The sequence below is a fragment of the Somniosus microcephalus genome, chromosome 17 (genome assembly GCF_052327205.1).
Source record: "Somniosus microcephalus isolate GS21.2 chromosome 17, FLI_Smic_1.0, whole genome shotgun sequence".
Classification (NCBI taxonomy): Eukaryota; Metazoa; Chordata; class Chondrichthyes; order Squaliformes; family Somniosidae; genus Somniosus; species Somniosus microcephalus.
Window position 1 is genome coordinate 40556924 of NC_141003.1, and position 18554 is coordinate 40575477.

General features: G+C 44.3%; 1 long non-coding RNA gene across 2 annotated transcripts in view; it reads left to right on the forward strand.

Annotated features, from left to right (window-relative positions):
- LOC147105676 (uncharacterized) overlaps window positions 1–18188 on the forward strand; it is a 33313-nt gene extending 15125 nt beyond the window's left edge. For both annotated transcript variants that reach the window (XR_015081651.1, XR_015081652.1), the window contains 2 exons: window positions 13857–14025; window positions 17814–18188. This is a non-coding gene — a long non-coding RNA (uncharacterized LOC147105676). The remainder of the gene's footprint in view (window positions 1–13856; window positions 14026–17813) is intronic.
- Window positions 18189–18554: the final 366 nt, after the last annotated feature.

Consider the following 18554-nt stretch of genomic DNA (forward strand, 5'->3'; position numbering starts at 1 on the left):
GTGGGAGAAAAAGTCATTTAAGTGTATTTACTGAATTTTAGTGAGTGAAAAAGTTAATTATTTGAAGTAAGTTAAATTTTTTAGAGTAAATTAAGCTGTTGGGGAGTTTAAACCGGAAGTAGAATCCGGGTATAAAAAGGGGCGGGCTTAGTGCGGCAGCGCTGAGTGCAGTGGCATTGAGTGTAAGCAGAGTTTGGTAAGTGGGAGGTGAGGGGGTGTTTTTGCTCTGTTTTGCTTCCCACTCTCAGGCTAATCCAGTATTGCGGAAGCGGAGCAGTGAGACAATTCAACCGGACAGGCCCCACAGACAGCATTCAAAAGGAAGGTTGGTAATCAGCTGGTTGGTAGGTACTTTTCCTTCTCTTCTATACCTTTAAGTTGGTAAGTCCTATGAAATAGTGGTGTAATATTATCATCTATTTCGGGGCAGAGGGCCTTCATAACTAATAATAAGAAATTTAATTAATTACATAGATATGGGTGAACAGGTGATGTGTTACTGTTGCGAAATGTGGGAGCTGGTGGACCGCATTGAGGCTCACGGTGATTACATTTGCGATAAGTGTTTGCTGCTAGAGGAACTCAGGCTCCGTGTTAAAGAGCTTGAGACCGAGCTTCAGACACTGCGACACATCAGGGAGGGGGAGAAGTTCCTGGACTCTATGTTTCAGGAGGTAGTCACACCTATGAAATTAATTAATGCAGATGTAGTCCATGGTCAGGGACAGGAAAGTGTGACTACGAGTGAGGCAGGTACAGGGATCCAGGAGGTAGTGTTGACGGAGACGCAGCCCTTGCTCTTGTCAAGCAGGTTTGAGGTTCTTACTCCCTGTGAGGGCGGGAGCGGGGACTGCAGGGAGGATGAGCAACCTGGCCACAGCACCGTGGAACAGGGGGCCATTCAAGTGGAGGGAGTAAAAAGAAATGTTGTAGTGGTAGGGGATAGTATCATTAGGGGGATAGATAGGGTTCTCTGCAGTCAAGAGCGTGAGTCCCGAAGGCTGTGTTAAGGACCAGGGTTAAGGACATCTCTTCTGGGCTGGAAAGAAACTTGGAGTGGGAGGGGGAGGATCCAGTTGTCATGGTCCATGTTGGTACAAATGACGTAGATAGGACAAGGAAGAAGGTTCTGTTAAAGGAGTATGAGCAGCTAGGGGTCAAATTAAAAAACAGAACCTCAAGGGTAATAATCTCTGGATTATTACCTGAGCCACAAGCGAATTTGGCTAGGATAAATAAAATTAAAGAGTTAAATGCGTGGCTCAAAGACCAGTGTGGGAAAAATGGGTTTTGCTTCTTGGGACACTGGCACCAGTACTGGGACAGGAGGGAACTGTTCCATTGGGACGGACTTCACTTGGTCAGTGCTGGGACTAGAGTCCTGGCGAATCATATAACTAGGGCTGTAGAGAGGGCTTTAAACTAATTAGTGGGGGGGAGGTTTCTAGAGAGCAAATAATAAAAATGACAACAGAGAAGGTCATAGACTTAGGTAGCAGTGGGGGAATTAAAAAACAGAATGTGTCAGGAAGGGACAGAAGGTATGGTGTAAAAGGTAAAGTAGTAAAGGGAAAAAACAGGAACTAAGTGTCACAAAACATATTTGAAAGTTCTTTATCTGAATGCACGTAGCATTCGTAACAAAATGGATGAGTTAACGGCACAAATAACTACATATGGGTATGATCTTGTGGCCATTACAGAAACATGGCTGCAGGGTGACCATGACTGGGAATTAAACATACCAGGTTATTTAACAATCAGGAAGGACAGGCAGGAAGGAAGGGGAGGTGGGGTGGCTATGTTAATAAAGGAAGGAATCACTATAATACAGAGAAATGATATTGGGTCAAAGGAGCAGGATAGTGAAACAGTTTGGGTGGAGATAAAGAATAATAAGGGGAAAAAAACACTAGTGGGCGTAGTCTATAGGCCTTCGAACAGTTGCAACTCTGTTGGACGGAGTATTAATCAGGAAATAGTTGAGGCTTGTAATAAGGGAACAGCTATAATTATGGGGGATTTTAACTATCATATTAACTGGACAAATCAAATTGGGCAGGGCAGCCTTGAGGGTGAGTTCATTGAGTGTATTAGGGATGGGTTTTTTGAGCAGTATGTAACTAAACCGACCAGGGGGCAAACAACCTTAGATTTGGTCCTGTGTAATGAGACAGGATTAATTAAAAATGTCCTAGTAAAGGATCCCCTTGGAATGAGTGTCCATAACATGGTTGAATTTCATATTCAATTAGAGGGTGAGAAGATTGGATCTCAAACAAGCGTGCTGAGCTTGAATAAAGGAGACTATGAAGGTATGAGAGCGGAATTGATTAGAGTGGACTGGGAAAATAGATTAAAGGGTAAGACGGTACATGATCAGTGTGTACATTTAAGGAGTTATTTTACAACTTCCAAAAAAAAAATTCCACTGAGGAAAAAAGGGTGTAAAAGAAAAGATAGCCATCCGTGGCTAAGTAAAGTAATTAAGGATAGTATCCGACTAAAAACAAGGGCATATAAGGTAGCCAAATCTAGTGGGAGGATAGAAGATTGGGAAGTGTTTAAAAGACAGCAAAAAATAACTAAAAGATTGATTAAGAAAGGGAAGATAGATTATGAAAGTAAATTAGCAAAAAATATAAAAATAGATAGCAAAAGTTTCTATAGTTATATAAAAAGAAAAAGGGTGGCTAAAGTAAATGTTGGTCCCTTAGAGGATGAGACCGGGAAATTAATGGTGGGAAACATGGAGATGGCAAAAACGCTGAACAAATATTTTGTATCAGTCTTTACGGTAGAGGATACTAAGAATATCTCAACACTGGACAAACAGGGGGCTCTAGGGGGGGAGGAGCTAAATATGATTAAAATCACTAAGGAAGTGGTACTTGGTAAAATAATGGGACTCAAGGCGGATAAATCCCCTGGACCTGATGGCTTACATCCTAGGGTCTTGAGGGAAGTGGTGGTAGGGATTGTGGATGCATTGGTAATAATTTTCCAAAACTCCCTGGACTCAGCAAAGGTCCCGGCAGATTGGAAAACTGCTAATGTAACACCCTTATTTAAAAAGGGTAGTAGGCAGAAGGCTGGAAACTATAGACCTGTTAGCCTAACATCTGTGGTTGGTAAAATTTTAGAGTCCATTATTAAGGAGACAGTAACGGGACATTTGGATAAACATAATTTAATAGGACAAACTCAGCATGGTTTCATGAAGGGGAAGTCATGTTTGACAAATTTGCTTGAGTTCTTTGAGGAAGTAACATATAGGATGGATAAAGGGGAACCAATGGACATAGTGTATTTAGACTTCCAAAAGGCATTTGACAAGGTGCCACACAAAAGATTATTGCTCAAGATAAAAAATCACGGGATTGGGGGTAATATTCTGGCGTGGGTGGAGGATTGGCTCTCTAACAGAAAGCAGAGAGTTGGGATAAATGGTTCATTCTCAGACTGGCAATCAGTAACTAGTGGTGTTCCGCAGGGGTCAGTGCTGGGTCCCCAACTCTTTACAATCTATATTAACGATTTGGAGGAGGGGACCGAGTGTAACATATCAAAATTTGCAGATGATACAAAGATGGGAGGGAAAGTAGTGAGTGAGGAGGACATAAAAAACCTGCAAAGGGACATAGACAGGCTAAGTAAGTGGGCAGAGATTTGGCAGATGGAATACAATACTGGAAAGTGTGAGGTTATGCACTTTGGCAGGAAAAATCATAGAGCAAGTTATTATCTTAATGGCAAGAAACTGGAAAGTACTGTAGTACAAAGGGATCTGGGGGTCCTGGTGCACGAAACTCAAAAAGTTAGTATGCAGGTGCAGCAAGTGATCAAGAAGGCCAATGGAATGTTGGCTTTTATTGCTAGGGGGATAGAATATAAAAACAGGGAGGTATTGCTGCAGTTGTACAAGGTATTGGTGAGACCGCACCTGGAATACTGCATAAAGTTTTGGTGTCCATACTTAAGAAAAGACATACTTGCGCTCGAGTCAGTACAAAGAAGGTTCACTCGGTTAATTCCGGGGATGAGGGGGTGGACATATGATGAGAGGTTGAGTAGATTGGGACTCTACTCATTGGAGTTCAGAAGAATGAGAGGCGATCTTATTGAAACATATAAGATTGTGAAGGGGCTTGATCGGGTGGATGCGGTGAGGATGTTCCCAATGATGGGTGAAACTAGAACTAGGGGGCATAATCTTAGAATAAGGGGCTGCTCCTTCAAAACTGAGATGAGGAGAAACTTCTTCACTCAGAGGGTGGTAGGTTTGTGGAATTTGCTGCCCCAGAAAGCTGTGGAAGCTACATCATTAAATAAATTTAAAACAGAAATAGATAGCTTCCTAGAAGTAAAGGGAATTAAGGGTTACGGGGAGCGGGCAGGAAATTGGACATGAGTCTAGGTTCGGAATGGTCGTGGCCCTGTGGGTAGCGGAGCGGGCCCAGGGGCCGTGTAGCCTGGTTCTGCTCCTACTTCTTGTGTTCTAATTCTGTTAGATTTCAGGAGATGGTTTTATTGCTGTTCCTGGCTGGGGTGGAGATCGCCTTTACAGAAGGTAAGTACTGTAGAAAATATAGGGACAGAGTGATCTCCTGGATGAGTTTTGATCGCCTAGATGGGTCGGAGAGGAATTTCCCAGATTTTTTCACCCAAATTGGCCATTGGTTTTTTTTTTAACCTGGCTTTTCGTCTCTCCCGGGAGATCACATGGGTTCGGGTGGGATGGAGAGTGATAGTATATTTGAGGTTAGGATCAGATCAGCCATGATCTTATTGAATGGTGAAGCAGGCTCGAGGGGCCAATTGGCCTACTCCTGCTCCTATTTCTTATGTTCTTATGAATCAATAAACAGTTCCTCTGCATTTGGCTCTCTATCTGGCATTTGGCTGTCACTCACTGTGTGTACTGTTTTTACGAAAACAGTCCTGCAAACTTTAGCAAAGTGGTTCCGTTTACCACATTTAGTACATTGCCTTCCTTTGGCGGGGCATTGCACCTTTTCTCCATGCCAGTTGTTTCCACAATATCCACAGTTTTTGAAGCGATTTATGTCTGTGTCGCCCATTGTTAGAACTCTCGCTGTTCTTTCTGTTCTGAAACACGCTCTCTGGGCAGTGTTCTTTGGTGTGTATCTATTAACTGCGTGCACTGTCTGTTCACTCGAGCTGCTCGTGGCGCCGGTTATGGTTTTCAACTGTGCTTGGGTTATCTCGTGCGATCTAGCTATGTCTATAGCTTTGTCCAGCGTTAGCCCGGACCCAACATTCAAAAGTTTCTCTCTCACTTTAGCTGAATGTATTCCAAACACGATGCGGTCTCTGACCATCTCATCTTTATCTGCATATACACAGTCTTTTACCAGCAGTTTTAACTCATTCTGTTGAATCCGTGATTCTTAAAGTATGATATTTTCCAATAACTACACGGAGGCTGTAACTTAACAATCAACAGGTGTTTACTGGAGGAGGGTAGTCTAAAGACTGACAGTACAGAGGCATGCTCAAGGCTTATATACAGGTGTGGTCACTGCCGGTACTACAGTATACAGGAGCTGTAAAAGTAGTTCTCTCTTAAAGGTACATACACTACAGATGGGGTGCCAATCAAGCTGGCCGCTTTGTCCTGGATGGTGTTGATTTCTTGAGTGTTGTTGGAGCTGCACTCATCCAGGCAAGTGAAGAGTATTCCATCACACTCCTTACTTGTGCCTTGTAGATGGTGGAAAGGCTTTGGGGAGTCAGGAGGTGAGACACTCGCCGCAGAATACCCAGCCTCTGACCTGCTCTTGTTGCTAAACTATTTATGTGGCTGGTCCAGTTAAGTTTCTGGTCAATGTTAACCCCCAGAATGTTAACGGTGGGATATTTGGCGATGGTAATGCCGTTGAATGTCAAGGGGCGGTGGTTAGACTCTCGCTTGTTGGAGATAGTCATTGCCTGGCACTTGTGTAAGCATCGAACACAGGCCCCAAGGATTTTTGGTATCAGACTTTTTGAATGACTGTTGGTGCCTGTTTGGAGAAGATGGGAGGGGCCTAGGTGTTCGTGGACCGGCGATTCCAGCCAGGCCTACAAACTAATTATGGGAGAATGTCTGGGCAGACAGAATTCTCTGGGAAGACAATGGGGTCGATTTTCATTGACCTGTGGAGTCGGGATTGGAGGCATTCGGGGGGTTAAAGTCCCGAATTCAGGGGTCCCGACCCCATCCTGCCCCCAACCTGCCTCCATGTAAGTTTCAAAGGAGGCGGGTACCCGCCCCGCACTGGGACCCGCCTACCCGAGGCGGGAAGGGATTAGTGACAATTAACTGCCTGTTAACAGGTAGTTAACTGGCAGTTTTTAGCCTAATCCCTATTTTAAATCTTGAAGTGTGGGATTCCCGACGGCTCCAAACCACGCCAAGTTAGAGGAGTCGGGCCGTCGGGTTGAAGGGCTTGGAGGGGCCGAGATGTCGGTGTTCAGGTGAGTGATGGGTGCATGAGTGCAAAGGTAAGTGTGTTTGGTGTGTCTAAAGTGTGTAAAGAAGTTTAAATTACCTGTACTTACCTTTTCAGCCTTCCTTCCTTTAGGTTCAGGGAGTCCCTCATCTCATCGGCACAGAAAGCAGAATGGCTGCGAACTGTCAAAAGTGACAGCCTGCAGCTTACTGTGCAGGAGAGATTTCTAACTGAGTCTGTGGAGAAGGACTCATGTTAGAAGTAAGACTGTCAGTGTTTGACAGCTTCAAACAGCTGTGAAACGCTGATATTTCATCTGTCAAAACGTCTTGACAGATGAAATTTCAGTCTGTGACGTCACCTGTTGCCGGGTGGCCCTTAATTGGCCTGCTGGGCGGGCTCAACAAGGTCAATCAAGTTAAAATCGTGTGGATTGGCTGCATCTCGATGGAGGCGGGACTATAACCCCGAAAGTTGTAGTCCCGCCTCCTTCCCGACTTCTGAATGAAAATCACCCCCAATGGGTCCAGGGAGATGACTCATACAGTAATGAGCACCTAGATGGCCCCGAAAGGCGGGAACCGGACAAAAGAGGACCATTGTAAATTAATGGGAAGCCACTTAACCCAGGATCAGGTGAGAAGTGCGGCCCATCATCTGCCATTAACACCAGCACCTAGATGGGATAGCCCCGAAAGGCGGGAAACCAGACAAAGAAAGGGTGATTAAAAAGACATCACTGCAACTACACAGACCAGAGTGAACTTTTGGGATATAGAGAAAGCAGCTTTGCCATTTTCTCTCTCTCTCGCTTGTTACCAAGAACCGAGCACTCCGTCCGGGACGGAGAGAAGAAACCACCACGAGTGACAAGAGCCTTGCCTTGCCCTTCAACTTGTAGGAATGAACCTCAAAACTGGGACTTGGATACTGCATCAGCGATACGGAACCAGGAGACACACTCTACACAGGGAAGCAGCGAGCAAGAAAACGGTCAATCAGTGTGAACATTGTCCAAGCCCACGCATCCTTAAGACCACCGGTAAGGTGTGAGGGGGTGTTGTGTGTCCCAACCAATCCAGAGGGGTTTAGTGGGGAGGTTCTGTGTGTATTTTATACTCTGCATAGCAACACAGTGTGATTTTAGGCATCTTAATACGAGACAGGGGCCTGTTCGACGGGCCAAGTTGTATTGTTGTACTGTTTGTTTTACGCCACCAGGCAATTTACGTACTGGAGGCGGGTGTGTGTGTTAACCTTATTAAACACCATACGGTTGAGTCTGAAAAGCTTGTCTGTGTCCCAATCCTGTTCACTGTAATTCCTGTTGAATAGAACTAAGTAGGAGAGGTGATTCGAACCACCAAAGCAAACCACCTACACTTCTGTGGCGCGAATGTTACCTGCCACTTATGAGCCCAAGCCTGAAATTCGTCCAGGTCTTGTTGCATGCGGGCATGGACTGCTTAATTATCTGAGGAGTTGCAAATGGCACTGAACACTGTGCAGTCATCAATGAACATCTGCATTTCTGACCTTATGTTGGAGGGAAGGTCATTGATGAAACAGCTGAAGATTGTTGAGCCTAGGACACTGCCCTGAGGAACTCCTGCAGCGATGTCCTGGGGCTGAAATAATTGACCTCCAAACCATCACAACCATCTTCCTTTGTGCTAGGTATGACTCCAGCCAGTGGAGAGTTTTCCCCCCCGATTCCCATTGACTTCAATTTTACTAGGGCTCCTTGATGCCACACTCGGTCAACTGCTGCCTTGATGTCGAGGGCAGTCATTCTTACCTCACTTCTGGAATTCAGCTCCTTTGTCCATGTTTGGACCAAGGCTGTAATGAGGTCTGGAGCCGAGTGGTCTTGGCGGAACCCAAACTGGGCATCAGTGAGCAGGTTATTGGTGAGTAAGTGCCACTTGATAGCACTGTCAACGACACCTTCCATTACTTTGCTGATGATTGAGAGTAGACTGATGGGGCAGTAATTGGCCAGATTGGATTTGCCCTGCTTTTTGTGGACAGGATATACCTGGGCAGTTTTCCACATTGTCGGATAGATGCCAGTGTTGTAGCTGTACTGGAACAGCTTGGCTAGTTCTGGAGCACAAGACTTCAGCACGGCAACCATGATGTTGTCGGGGCCCACAGCCTTTTCTGTATCCAGTGCACTCAGCCATTTCTTGATATTACGTGGAGTGAATCGAATTGGCTGAAGTCTGGCTTCTGTGATGGTGGGGACCTCAGGAGGAGGCCGATATAGATCATCCACTCGGCACTTCTGGCTGAAGATGTTTGCAAATGCTTTAGCCTTGTCTTTTGCACTCACGTGCTGGGCTCCACCATCATTGAGGATGGGGTTATTCATGGAGCCTCCTCCTCCCGTTAGTTGTTTAATGGTCCATCACCTTTCACGACTGGATGTGGCAGGACTGCAGAGCTTTGATCTGATCCGTTGTTTGTGGGATCGCTTAGCCCTGTCTATAGCATGCTGCTTCCGCTTTTTAGCATGCATGTAGTCCTGTGTTGCAGCTTCCCCAGGTTGGCACCTCATTTTTAGGTACGCCTGGTGCTGCTCCTTGCATGCTCTTCTACACTCCTTATTGAACCAGGGTTGGTCCCCTGGCTTGATGGTAATGGTAGAGTGAGGGATTAACCAGGCCATGAGGTTACTGATTGTGGTGGAATACAATTCTGCTGCTGCTTTTGGCCCACAGCGCCTCATGGATGCCCTGAATCTGTCCCATTTAGCACGGTGGAAGGTGTTCTCAGTGTGAAGACGGGACTTCGTCTCCACAATGACTGTGTGGTGGCCACTGCTACCTGCGACAGGTAGATTGGTGAGAACGAGGTCAAGTAGGTTTTTCCCTCATGTTGGTTCTTTCACCACCTGTCGCAGGCCCAGACTGGCAGCTATGTCCTTCAGTAGTGATGCTACTGAGCCACTCTTGGTGATGGACATTGAAGCCCCCCACCCAGAGTATATTCTGTGCCCTTGCTACTCTCAGTGATTCTTCCTAGTGGTGTTCAACATGGAGGAGTACTGATTCATCAGCTGAGGGAGGGCGGTAGGTGGTAATCAGCAGGTGGTTTCCATGCCTGAAGCCATGAGACTTCATGGGGTCCGGAGTCAATGTTGAGGACTCCCAGGGCCATTCCTTCCTGACTGTATACCACTGTGCCACCACCCCGGTGGGTCTGTCCTGCTGGTGGGTGGTCCTACCCAGGGATGGTGATGGAGGAGTCTGGGACATTGGCCGAAAGGTATGATTCTGTGAGTATGACAACCTGTCAGACTGTTGCTTGACTAGTCTGTGGGACAGCTCTCCCAATTTTGGCACAAGCCCCCAGATGTTGGTGAGGAAGGTTTTGCGGGGTCAGCTGTGCTGGGTGTGCCATTGTCGTGTCCATCCTCCATCCGGTTTTATTGTTTCTTGTAGCGGTTTGTTACACCCGAGTGGCTTGCTAAGACATTTCAGAGGGCAGTTAAGAATCAACCACATTGTTGTCTGACCAGGTATGGACGGCAGATTTACTTCCCTAAAGGACATTAGTGAAGCAGATGGGTTTTTACAACAATCCAATAGTTTCACTGACACTAGCTTTTTATTCCAGATTTACTTAATTTGCCATGAGTGGGATTTGAACTCACGTCTCCAGATCATTAGTACAGGCTTCTGGATTAACTAGTCCAGTAACATTACCACTATGCTACTGTTCCCAAGTGATGTGATGGAGTACGCTTGGCAAGGCAGAGTGAAATGCAGAGGTGGTGATGGAGCGGTATGGTTACATTACAGGATGTAGGTGAATCAGCAAATGTACTCACTTTGCCTGACCAGGTTACAACAACAACATTTATATAGTGCCTTTAACATAGCAAAACATCTGAAGGCGCTTCACAGGAGTGTCATCAAACAAAATTTTACACCAAGCCACATAAGGACATATTAGGGCAGACGGTGGCAGGTTTTATGGAGCATTGTAAAGGAGTGAATTCCAGAGCTTACGGCCTCGGTAGCTGAAGGCATGGCCATCAGTGGTGGAGCGATTAAAATTGGGGATGTGCAAGAGACCAGAATTGGAGAAGCGCAGATATCTCAGAGGGTTGTAGAGCTGCAGGAGGTTACAAAGATGAGAGGGGCGAGGCCATGGAGGGATTTGAAAACAAGGATAAGAATTTTAAAATCAAGGTGTTGCTTAACCGGGAGCCAATGTAGGTCAGTGAGCACAGGGGTGATGGGTGAACAGTTGCAAGTTAGGACATGGGCAGCAGAGTTTTGGATGAGCTTAAGTTTATGAAGGAGTATGTTGGAATGGTCAAGTCTAGAGGTAACAAAGGCATGGATGAGGATTTCAGCAGCAGATGAGCTGAGGCAAGGGCGGAGATGGGCAATGTTATGGAGGTCGAAATAGGTGGTCTTAATGATGGCGTGGATAAGTGGTCGGAAGCTCATCTCGGGGTTAAATACGACACCAAGGTTGTGAACAGTTTGGTTCAGTCTCAGACAGTTGCCATGGAGAGGGATGGAGTCGGTGGCTAGGGAACGGAATTTGTGGCAGGGACAGAAGACAATGGCTTTGGTCTTCCCAATACTTAGTTGGAGGAAATTTCTGCTCACCCAGTATTGGATGTCAGACAAGCAGTCTGGCAATTTAGCGATACTGGAGGAGTCGAGAGAGGTGATAGTGAGTTAGAGCTGGGTGTTGTCAGCGTACATGTGGAACCTAATGTTGTGTTTTCAGATTATGTTGCCGAGGGGCAGCATGTAAATGAGAAATAGGAGGGAGCAAAGGATAGATCCTTGGGGGACACCAGAGGTAACAGTGCGGGAGTGGGAAGAGAAGCCACTGCAGGTGATTCTCTGGCTACGACTGGATAGATAAGAATGGAACCAGGCGAGTGCTGTCCCACCCAGCTGGATGATGGAGGCGAGGCATTGGAGGAGGATGGTGTGGTCAACAGTGTCAAAGGCTGCAGACAGGTTTATTATGATGAGGAGGGATAGTTTACCACGGTTACAGTCACAGAGGATGTCATTTGTAACTTTGATAAGAGCCGTTTGTGGCAGAGGCGGAAACCTGATTGGTGGGATTCAAAGATGGAGTTACAGGAAAGATGTGCATGAATTTGGGAGGATTAGGTTGTTAAACTGCTTCCTGCATTGCATCCAAAACTGGGTCACAATGCGCCTGCTGCTCATCTCCTCAGCCACCTCGAACCATGCCTGCTTGATGACAGCAACAGGTTTCTTTCTCCCATTGCTGGGGAAAAGTATGGCCTGACTGCACCCAGCAGTAATTACAGGGAAGCATAATGAAATCTGGGTGCTGCCCTTTGCTCCTTGTGCATCCAGCCTCCTGGCTCCTCCAAATTCCATTTCTGCATTGGCCCTTTAAATAGCGAACTTCAGATTACGTCATGCGGGTGCGAATCACACCCGCTGCACAGCTTGGAGACGTGAAACCCGGAAGTCAAAATTTATTGCCTCAATCAATCTGAAATCACAGAATCCGACCCGCTGGATTTACTTCTGGGTTTTGCACACGCATCACCCCCTCCCCCACTTGGAACCCACCTTTACATTAATATCGGGGCCATTATCTTTTTCACTAAGACTTACCTGGGATGGTTTAAGATTCCTTAATGTGGGTTTCTAGGATGACTAAAAATGGCTTCCAGGCCGTCTCTTTGTAGGCAGGAAATGAGGAAACCTGGCCAGACCAGTGAAATTCCATCAATCTCTTGATGGCCTCGCCCCGCCTATCTTACCGATCTTCTCCTGGCTGATGTTCCTGCACGGATCTTCCATTCCTTTAACACCAGGTTTCTCATCACCCCTCAGTCCCTCTACTCCTCTCACACCTTCACCTTACCTCTCCCTATCTCCACTACTTACAATCTCCACACTTCTCATTCCCTTTACTCCTGACACACAACATCTCCTCACCCTTTATACCTTTGCTCCTGTAATACTGGATTTCTCCCCTGCACTTTGTCCCTCCCTCCGCTAACACTTTCCCCTTGCTCCTTGTGCTCTCCCCTCTTCTAACACTGAAATTCTCCTCCGCCTGCCCCACCTACATTCCTTTCACACATTCTCCTCAACCCTTGCTGTTTCTGCTCCTTTAACATGTCCTCATCATTCACTTCCTCTGCTCCTCTAACACCAGACATCTCTTCACCTCTCCCTCTCTCCATGCTGCTAAAACATTTGCCACACTGCTCATTCACTGCACTCCTTTAACGCCTTTGCCTTGTCTCTTGCGTCCTCCATTCCTCTAGCACCAGAGTTCTCCTTGCCCCTCACTCCCGTTGCTCATCTTGTTGAGATTTAACATTTTGTGACTGAATATTTGCCATCCTTCTCGAACATAACCAGCATTTATTTTAATATTTTCATTGCTGGCGAAAGGGCAGCCTTTACCACCTCTGTATTTAACTTGTGTATACATTTTTGTTTTGTTACAGTAGTTTTTTTTTCTCTGTTGTTAATGTTACTTTTGTAATTCGCTGCTGTTTTCCTGGTTGCGCGTTGTGGTGTGTTAGCCGAATGTTTGCTTGCTGCTATGGTAGCAGTTGGAGGAAGCGCTCTGTGTGGCACACTGGGTTTTAATGCTTTGTGTAGACTGTGTGTCTGCCAAGTGGGTTTAATGTCTCTTGTGGCAGAGGTTCCCAAATATGGTATCAAGTAGTGCCAGGAAAACAATCATATCCAACATTTATTGTCCACTAGGCCCAGTTCCACTCTATAAAGAGCACTTTCATCCCACCTGTCAAAAGCAGATTTTATGCCAAATCCAGTCTCTAAAAGTAAAAGGTTGTACTTGTGCTTGGGGATCCAATGTTGTAACTCAGAATTTAATTGTTTTATGTAATTTCTGTAAAATAGCAAAAATAAAACCAATATCTATAAAATATTTTTTACTGTTTTATTTGAGATTCAGTTATAGATTTTACTACTCATTTCATGTATTACATCTTACCTTTTGAAGGCAGTGTTAGCAAATTCAATAATTACTCATTTCAATTAATAATGTAATTAATTTACTAGTTAACTTAATTAATTAACCTTCAGATTATTATTTATGATGCCGGACTCAAATGTTTTATAAGATTGTAGATAAGATTAACAGAAAATTTTAAAAATTATCTGGATATCAAAAAGTGCATATACTCCATGTCTGTCATCACAGAGGTCAGAATCTAATATCTTCTGTTGTTCAGTATCAAACATGAACCATTATATCAGGGGAGGAAGGAAATCATATTTTATATGAATGCACTTTATTTTTCCATTTTTTTTCTTCAAATTTGATTTTTAACCCTCAGACTTTTGGTGGATCCAAGGAAATTTGAGCCTCCCTGGACTGACTATAACTTCTCTTTTTCAGCTCATGGACCTTCTAACACTTAATAAAACACGAACATTCCAGTAAAACAAAATGACATCAAAAGTAGAATTTCCACGGGGAACACAGAAATAACAACGCCAACTTCCAGACATCCCCAGCAAAGTTAAGCCAACAACAGCAAGACAGGAGGTCAGCCTCATACAGCCAGGTCAGATTCAGTCACAGAACACTGCGCCAGTAAGCTGCTGCAGGACTTTAAGTAATCTAAGCCTCTTACCCCCCCCCCCACTAAATGGGCATGTGCCCAATCACAAGCGCAACATGTATCCAGTACATGCCCACATTACAACAGTGACCACACTTCAAAAGTACTTACAGGAAACTCTTTGGTATCCGGCACCGATGGGACCGGCGTGTTGCCGGTTGATCAAAAATTCCGGATGACGGAGAGGGTTATCTACCGAGGCTATTTTTAACAAAGAAAAATAAAAAAATCTAGAAATGTGCAGTATACAGTAATTGGGTACCCACCTACAGAATGTTGTGTTAAATGGATGGTGGAAGATTCTTGATTAATTACAGTACTGCCAGTTGCGGGTAATGCAATGCAATGCAATGACTACCAGCAGCGTAGGCGACACATAGTACCCCTGTAAAATGGTGGATCAGAAGAGACTACCGGCAGCGCAGGAGGGTCAGACTCCTGTTACAGGGGTATTGAGGTGTTCGGACTTCCGACAGCGCCAAGAAGCCGAGTAGTGGCAGTTTGGAGAACTACCCCCACTGACTAACTCGGCCACCGTGGGAGACTCGGACTCGGCAACATTGCCGGTTATTGAGGTGTTGTTTTTGGAGTGAGAATTTTGCCGGTTAATAGAGAATTCTGGATATTTAGGTGCTGTTTAAACGAGAGTTTCCTGTAATTGGCTGTAAAGCGCTTTGAGACATCCGGTGGTCGTGAAAGGCGCTGTATAAATGCAAGTCTTTCTTTCTATACTTTACTAAATATCTGTCTATGGGCATTTTCTGTCTGCAAAATCGTATTCCTGTTTGTCAGTTTTTTTCATTATACATTCCTATGCCTACATTGAAAATTGAAATACCCAATGTCAACTGGCTCCTGTCACTATGAAATTACAGTCTCAGGCCACGAGGTGTAATAGTGACCAAGAGCCAGTTGACGGAGGACATTTCCATTTTCAACGTGGACATTGGAATTTAGAATGGGTGAAATTCACAAAAAGTGTGATAGCAAGAAGTGACAATTTGTAGATAGAAAATGCAAATAGATTAGATTGCATTTTATTACCTCCTCCCCCCCCCCCACACACACATACAAATGCAATCCAAAAAAAAATCTCACTTTTTTTTTTAACAAGATCACAAGATTATTACAGATGATGAAGCCCATTCAGCCCATCTTAATGTATCCATTCAGAGAGCTCCTACCTTAGGCCATTGTAGCAACCAATTGTTTCTTAAATGATTCTAGCGTTTTTGCCTCCACAACTCCACCAGGAAGTTTATTCCACATGTTGGTCACTCTGTGTGAAGAAGAATTTCTTAATAACAGTCCTAAAATTAAGTTTCACTAGTTTGAATCCGTGTCCTAGTTCTACTTCCAGAGTTTACTTTAAAGTACTATTCTGGGTTAACTTTTCCTATATCCTTAACAATATATCTCTATAAGATCACCTCCTGATCAGGCCCCCCTCCCTCTGTCCTTTCCCCAACTCACGGTGCTTACCTAAGTGCTGCTGCTGGTGAAAATCGTCCTGCAGAAAGGCCAGCTGCATGTGGAGGCACGACAGGTGCTAGCAGCCCACCTAAATTATTCAGATGAGGTTCGTAGCATCGTCGCTTTTGAGCCTGAATTTGGGCGCCGACGAGTGTTTTGAAATATTTTTTGGTTTTGCAGGCTGATTTACAGTCTGACAGGCCGCAACGTCTTTCCATATGCCCGTAACCTTCTTTATATCAGCCGATAGAGTGGTTAGCCCTATTGGCGGGAGCGTTTTATGGGCTCCCACAACCCATACGACGGTGGTGGATACCCACACCCACCGGATGCAAGTATCCCACTGGATGTCAACCCAGAATTCAGGGCTGAAGTTCCAGTTTCCAGCGGAGAGGGTTTCAAACACTGACTCAGAGGTGGGAACGCTACCATTAAGCTTCCTGCATTACAGCAGTGACTACACTTCAAAAGTACTTCTTTGGCTGTGAAGCACTTTGTAACATCCCGAGGATGTGAAAGGTGCTACTTAAATGCAAGTTCTTTCTTTCTTTCATAATTTAGAATGCAAGAGAGGCGCTCCTTAGAAACTGCTGATAATTCAATGGTTATTGTTGTAGCCAATTATGATTTTGTATCTTAAAAATGGTGTGCCTGAATGTAAATAAAAGGCTCCAGAAATTAAAGGGATAGTTGTCATGCTGGGATAGTGATTCCCTTTTTAGGCATTAAGGTAGGACTTTAGCAACTTGAATAGGAAGAAAATAAAACAAACCACTCGTGGTTAAGTGGCTTCCCTCATTCATGAAAATTTTCCAGGCTCATTTGCTCACTGGCAAAGCTCCTTTGCATAGATTGTTGAGACAGAACACTTTTTCTGCCGAGCTAAAATTAGAAGCCATGACTCCTTTTTTAAAAGAACTGTGCATTACATATATTTTCTTTTTAGTTTTTCCACACATACTGCTATGATGCTAGATTACAAAAAAGAGCACATTTTTAAAAAGAGGATAAAGAACTTGTTTGCACGAGTTTAAATACTTCCCCTTGTCACATAGATTTTCTTGATGGAAAACGTTCCCTTTTTAAACTTCGTGGTACAGAAGAAAAGGCCTGCCTAATTCCAACAGTCAGTAGGGTCGCCTAGATAACGTTTAATTTATCCATAATCAGTTGCTGAAAAAAGGAAACATCTGTTCCTGTGTTCACTGATTGAGAGCCTGAAAGGGAAAAAAAGCTTCTCATGTGTAAATGAATAACTGCAGCCGTGAACTACCAGCTGCTCCTAGAATCTGTCTCTTGGGCTCCCTAGAACTGGCTGTGGTTATATATTGCTTAATTTTACTACAGCACTAAAACACAAAGGGGCGGGTATAGCATTGCAAACTACTGTGGATCAATTTAAATGATACACTTAGGTTGGTCTATCGCTGACCCATCCAGGGAAATTGATTTGACAGCTAACTTGCACCGCAAGTGTTAGCTTCTATAGAGCTCCACTGTGGAGTTTCAAAGGTTCCGCCATTCTACCGGTGTCTGCGAATAGTTAGTGAGCACTAATGAATGGCAGTGCATTCACAACACAACCATATGTGAGCCCTACACATGTACAAGTAGTTTCCTCTGGGTAAGAGCTAAATCTGCAAAAACTGATTAACAGGTCCCCAGTACAGCACTTGGGCATGCTGTGATGAATACCAATTTAATACTGGGCAGAGTTGTACTTTCTCATTTCCTTCCTATATGTCTTTAAAGTCTCTTTTAATATGGCTACATTCCTTAACACTATGGCAGTTTCAGCACCTATACATTTACAGGCAGATTATTTATGTTAGCAATTGAATTGATTTTAGTGTCCCTTGCCTTGCTCTGTCTTCTTTCATATAATACTAATGTTTGCTGATTGTAAGTGCTGCTTTAAAAGCTAATCACATCTGCATATTTATTACACCATATATATTGTAAGTTGCTATTTTTTGCAGTGGCAGACTTATTTTTGCAAGCGTTATAAAGATTCTTTTAATTATGAGGCTCTTTAAACGTGGAAAAGTTCAAGTGTTAGTTTATTCACTCCCTTGAGTTGGAGAGCTAGGGAGGGTGGGTTATGGTAAGGCTTACACTTTTGGTCAATTGAAGGACAAAATAAACTAAGTAACCAAATGCTAATAAGTTGCGCTTGTGACTGTCAGCAGTGCTCCTCTGTGCTTTTTGCTATTGGAGCTCATTGATAATAAATGCCTGCTGCCTGGTTTTACACTTAGATTGTGCAGTGCACTTTCCCCGCCGCCACTGCAGTCGTGTGTGTGTGGTCTCCACTTCAACTCACAAGACAACACAAAGGACACAGCATACTGGGACACAGAAAGACTTTTTGTAGCTCGTGAATGTACTCGCAGGAACTTGGTTTAACACTTGTCTTTGCAGAACATTCTTCTGCATCACTGCTTTAACATGTGTGGGGGAGGGGCAGTCCCTTTGATGAAGTGCGAAAGTGTTACATTTTGCCAGTGGCATCTGTGAATAAAAGTGATTCTGCTCTCTGAGATGCATGTATCTTGTCAGAAATTGAAATTATTTTTCTTGTGTGATGTTCAGAATTAACAGAAAACTTTAATAAAGCAGAGCATTGAACGGTATCATAATCTATGCTTTACGTGGTTGATCACGGTTTCCTACATTACAACAGTGACTACACTTCAAAAGTACTTCATTGGCTGGAAAGTGCTTTGGGGCGTCCTGAGGTCGTGAAAGGCGCTATAGAAATGCAAGTCTTTCTGTTCTTTTTAATATGCCTTTATCAATTATGAGTGTCGACACTATAAACAAACCAGTGGGTTGGCGACTCACCTTTGTGAATCCCCTTTACAGCTGAAATGTGTCTGACCAAATGCACTACAAAAATGTTGTAAATAATGAAGCAAGTACTATTTCTAATCTGTAAATGTACGAGTACTGAAACTGTCATGATGTTAAGGAAAGTAGCTATATTAAAGGAGACTTTA